This window comes from Octodon degus, unplaced genomic scaffold, assembly GCF_000260255.1.
Source record: "Octodon degus isolate 3935 unplaced genomic scaffold, OctDeg1.0 scaffold00222, whole genome shotgun sequence".
NCBI lineage: Eukaryota > Metazoa > Chordata > Mammalia > Rodentia > Octodontidae > Octodon > Octodon degus.
Genome location: NW_004524798.1, coordinates 3,036,941 through 3,042,885, shown reverse-complemented (window position 1 = coordinate 3,042,885; position 5,945 = coordinate 3,036,941).

The following is a 5,945-nucleotide window of genomic DNA, read 5'->3' as shown; positions in this document are numbered from 1 at the left end:
TTTTTTTTTGTACTGGGGAATCAAACTCAGGACCTTGTGCTTGCCAGGCAGGCACTTCTACTGCTGAGCTATATTCCTGGCCCTTAAAATCCTTTTGTGGCAATACCTAGTCTAGATTGCACAACAATTCTAGACTTTAGGAATAGGTTAAAAGGTGTGTTTTTAAAAAATGTATCATGGAGTACTACTCAGGCACAAGCAGGAATGAACTTCAGAATTGTATAGGTAAAAATGGGAGCAACTCAAGACCATATTCACAAATGGAATAAACCAGACTCACCTGTGTAAATATTGTATGCTCACTAGTGTGAGAAACTGAATGAGTAAATAAGCTTCCAAATGTACAATAGATATCGTAAACAGAGAAGAAACTGTTCTAAAGAAAAGAGAAACTGTGATGGGAGAAAGGGGAAAAAAGGAAAGGAAAACAATTATATATATGTAAGTATCTATCTACATATCTGCACAAGATATTTAAGATAGTTATATAGCTAGTTTCTCTTAGTTCATTGAAAACAAAGGTCTGTGCTAATATTGTCTGGACAATGTTTAATACCTGTATCTTATACTTTGAATAACTACTATGTACGCAACAACACACAGAATATTAATTATTAGTACTCTCTTACTGGCCTATTTTGAAAGAAATTTTTTCTCCTTAAAGTAAAAATAGAGCCATCTTCTTGATTTCTTCCTTCTCCCAATTTTGCACGCATGTATCTGGCAGTATGAATGAGTTGGAGGTCACCATCGTGCATTACAACAAATACTGTGAAATTCATGTTACTTTGCTAAGTGAAATTCTGTGTCACTTGTAATTTTTCACTTTTCATACTATTTTGTATTCTCTCTCTTTTTTTAAAAAAAAGTGAAAAACTAAAATGCAAAAAACAGAACAGGGCTGGGTAGATAGCTCAGCAGTCTGAGCATCCGTCGGACAAGCTCAAGGACCCAGGTTCAATGCCCAGTACTGGCATGCCAGCTACTGAAACCGTGCATGGTGGCACATGCCTGTAATCCTAGCACTGGGGAGGCTGAGACAGGAGAATCACTACGAGTCTGAGTTACGTATCAAGACCCTGTACCAAATAAATGAATAAATAAAGAAAAGATTAAAGAAAAAACAACCAGACCAAAACAAAACAAAAAGAAAATTAATTCTGGGCGTTAAGGAAGAGAATTTCTCGTAAGCTATGGAGGAAACAACGCTTCTGGCGACCATAATGAAAGAAGGTGTGTGGCGGTGTTAACGCTTCCGGCCTCATCACCCGTGGTCTTTCTCTAGAGGCAAGAGACTGAAAATGCAGACCACAGTAGGGATGAGAAGATTTGTGCTTCAATCGGAGACCAAACAGCAATTCTCCAAAGGACTTTAAGCTCTGAATAATCTATGTGGCGACTCATCCTCCTTCTGTATGAAGCTTTTACTTTCAAACCAAAAGACCTTCCAGAAGTGCAGGTGTTTTCTTAGAATCACAGAGGGTTAGAGTTGGGAGGACTTTGAACTGCTCTCACTTCACCATCCCCACTCCACACTCAGGATTTGGCCCCACCTGGCCTTGGATCACCTGCCTCAGCAGTTCCCCCTGAATGCCCTCCCCCAACCTTGGACATAATATTCATGTGTGAAATACATTACCTCTGCTGGGGAGATAAGAGATTGTGGGTCATGAGCAATTCCTGGCACACTTACCTTGATCCACGCCTTCTTTTTCTGCTCAAAGTGAATCAATAGCTCAAGTAATTAAGAAGGCTGCTATTACACAGAAAGCCTTGATTGTATTTTCAAAGTCTGCTTTTAAAGTCATGCCCTGGCAAAGGTTGGCAGCGTCAACATTACTAACCAAAGTTACTAGCGGCACATCACTTAGCTGCTCTTGCCATGTACATTTTTAGGGGTGTGGGAGTGAAAAGTACTGATGTTACCTGTAGCTGAGGGGTTGCTGCTAGGAGCTCCTCATTTCTGATAAAAGCCAGGATAACTCTGAACAGTTTCACTGTCAGCAAATTCCTCCTTTTATTCAGTTGAAAAGCGTTCTCTCATGGCAGCTGACCCACAGCAGCACTGGGAAATCCGTTTGTGCCCTGCTCAGCATCTTTCCCTGATGTTCAGGGAACCAGTTCTAAAATGTCACTGTTCTTTTTAAGTCTTTTCCTTCCATGTCCCATGCTAAGCAGGTGACTTCCTTGGACCAGGCTAAATGCTCAGAAAGTGTTTGCTGGCTATAGTGTCCTCAACAAAACAATCGTCACTAATAGCCAACTTCTAGACTGCACCCCCATGAAATCTGTTTCTCTTTTTGCCCCAATCTCAGAGCGAGTGACTGGTCCCTTCTGTAGCACTTTCGTCATCTGCTTGGGTTTTACATCCAATCCTGTTTTGCTACTTCAGGGACCTGGTTATTTTACCATAAAACACAGTATCATTCCTCTTGGATAGAAATAGTTTCTTTCCCCAAAGGACAACTTTGCTCTGCACAAGTGTTCCATTTTAGAAATTCAAGTAGTGCATTTAATCCTTTTGAAGCAAACTCCTAAATCTTTCATTCATTTGTGGTACAGTATTCTTAACTTAGCTGCATCTCAGTCTTACCAGAGGAGCTTTAAACACTCCAGGTGCTTAAGCCACATCACAGAATAACAAAGTTGTAATTTGGGGACTGGGGGTAGGGGAGTGAGAAACAGGTGTTGGTATTTTTGAAGTTCACCAAATGATGCTAGTGTGCACCAAAGGTTGACAACTTTGAATCACCCTCCCTCTCCTCCACCTCCTCCTCTTCCACCTCCTCCTCCCCCTCCTCCTTCTCTTCTTCTTCCAGCGTCACCTTCATGCAAGACCTTGATACAAAGATAGAATCCCAAACTCCATCTCTTGAACCACAATCTGCATCTTAACAAGGTACCTCAGTCACTTCTAAGGTTTGGAAAGCATAGGCCTGGATCAGGCTCTCAGCATCTTTCCCTAGTATTCATGGAACTGTTTCTAAAATGTCACTGATTTGGGGCTACAGTGGCAGAAGTGAGTAGTTGTTATGGGGCTTATAGCTGATGGAGTCTAAAATATTTACAGAGGCTGGCAGAGTGTGTCATTCTGAAATGGCCTACTTGAACATAAAGATTGCTGGGAGCTCATGGTACTTGAAAGATAGCAGGTACAAGAAGGACAATCTAATCTTCCCTTTTGCTTCCCTGAAAACAGTAGATTAAAACTCTCATGTGAAAGATGAGAGTTTCTTTTCCCTGTATCATGAGAAAAGAAATATGCTCTGCTTGGGAGTGATAGCCCTGAGAATTTGGTGCAAATAGACCTTGTTATGTTGCTCCTTATATTCCTTTGGTTTTGCCACATAATTGAGTTATTTTTCCACAATTTATCAACCTAATACAAAAGTCTGTACATCTTGGCATTTTCCCCAGCATTTCATTGAGCCCTCACTTCCTGATGAGGCTTTCCCTATCGCTGGAGGCTTACAGTAATTGTGTGTGCTTCTCTGGATGTAATCTATCTCATAGCAATTTAATTCTGTGACCCAGTCCGGGATCCTAAGAGGGTAAAGTTTCACCTTCCCTATATTTAATAGTTGGCCCCTTTCAGAAACAGCTTTCTGACCAATGCTTTAGAAGATCCAAAGATTAATAAGCCCAAGTAACAAAGCATGTCTTGGTGCTTTATGAGCATGGGCAGAGGAGAGGACAAGATGTATCTTTTGGCAAACATCCTTTTACGTCCACTTACCAGGGTCATCATATCAAAGCCAGCCTGTTGTTTTTCAGTTTCTAATAGAATTAATTGCAGACCTATTCTCAGAGGAGCAGATGGGTTGGCATGAGTCCACCCCCAGAATCATGCTCAGACGCAAGCAGCCACCTTCTGTCATTTAAATGATGTTGCAGAATTATTTGACTAATGCAATATTGTAGAGTCTGTACTGGAAAAAAAGACTGGCATGCATCAGGACGATGAGCCCCAGCACCTGGCAACTGAGATTTTCTCACCCACCCCACCCTGCAAGAGAAGAAAAGTCTCCCTCAGTATATCAGTTTGATTGCATCTATTTAAAAATGTGCCCTCTTCCTAGTCCTTATTCACTGGCCTCCAGTTAGAAAGTCAGAACTTTACTCAGTCTGGCCCACCAAGGGGAACACAAACGCAGCCTGCTCCATTTGGCACTTTTCTAAGACAGCCAGTGCAGTCTCAGTTCGGACCTTTTCTCTGTAATCGTAGAGGAGAAAAGCTAAACAGCTCCTGATGAAATTGATCTGTGGCTGTGTCCCAGCGGACAACACACAGTGTCGCTTGCTCCGCAAACTCAAGTGTCCTAGAGATGATCTGAAGATCTTGTTGAATTACAAATGTTGACTTCACAGTTTAGGACCCTGGCCTGATGAGGTTCAGTATAATTAACGTGGTCCCAAGGGGTGCTGAATGGAGTTAGGCTCGAGTTTGCATAGCAAGGACCCAAGGTCCAGGGCTGGCAAAGCACAGCCGATGGCCAGATCGACCCCACTGCCCACTCTACCAAGAAAGTTGCACTGGAAGACAGCAAGCTTTATTCTATCAATACACGTTTGCGATACATAATGCTCATATTCCTTGTCGGTCGTTGACACAAGTGCATAACATATCTTAATTCTTTTTCAATCTTCTTTCCCTCTCCTCCCTTCCCTTCATTCGTTGGTCTCCTTCCATTTTGCAAGAGAGCTACCTCATTTCCTATTATTTATCCCCTATTTTCCTTTATATTTTGAATTTCTCATATAGGAGAAACCAGGTGACATTTAAGCTGGTGAGTCTGATTTATTTCACTCAACGTTATGGTCTCAAGGGGCATCCACATTCCTACAAACGACTCCAGCTTTATTAGGAGGTAGGACATTTATTCATCTAATGTCTTGTCTGTGGTGGCCTTTGTGCTATGACAGCAGAATGGAGAAGTATGGGATTATACGGTTTGCTGGTCCTAACACAATTGCTCTCTGCCCTTCCTGGAAAATATTTGCAATGCCAATTTTCCAAGGGTGGCCCTAGGTTAGCTTGCATCAGTGTCACTTGGAATTTTTTTTTTTTTTTTTTTAGGTTTGTTACAATTGCTGATTCCCTATGTCACCTGAGACCTGCACTTGGGATGGCTGGGGCTGAATCTGAAAAGTTCCATCAAATAGTCACACTGCAAGGAGCAAAGCCACCCCTTGTCTTACCCAGGGAACTGGCTAAGATGGAAAGGCACTGTCCCAGTATGTGACATATTTCTTTAAGGAATTAGTTGATACGTTGGTGCACACACCTGGGTCTTATCGAAGCCCTCTGAGCCCCGAAGATCTTTCTTCCCTGTCACCCTAATAGAATCAATACAGTGTCAGTTGAGACCCTAGAAAATTTGCCTGTATTGACACATGCACTGGGAAAGGGATAAGAATTTGGAGAGGAAGGAAAAGCTAAGCGAAAAGGAGGGCAAGAAGAGAAAAGATAGGCTAATATACATTCTCAAGACAGGCCTCTGGCAACCCAATGGGAAGCTCTGAAATCGAGGCAGCTCTTCAGCAAACAGCAGGATAGCTGGACCTTGGTAACACCTCCGTCGAAGCAGCTCTGAGGATGAGGTGTACCCCGGGCCAGGTGTGTCCCTTCCCCCAGTCCAGGCAATTCCTGAAGAGGACTGAGAATGGAGGCAGTCTTCCTGCAGCATTCTCAGGAGCTGAGGAAACAAATCCTTTCTTTATTCCAGAAGTGAGATCGGGGAAGCACCTGACAAGCTCCACTCCCCAAGATGCTGTTTTCATTCATCATGATGATTCTGTCTCTGACTCTGATCATGCTCCGAGTAACAGGCTTGCTGCTTGCTGGTTGCATCCAGATGCCTTATGAAGTTTGGAATTACTAGTTTAATTTTCAAGAATGTTAAACAGAGACTGAGAGAGATTAAATAAACTGCCCAGTAAAGGAT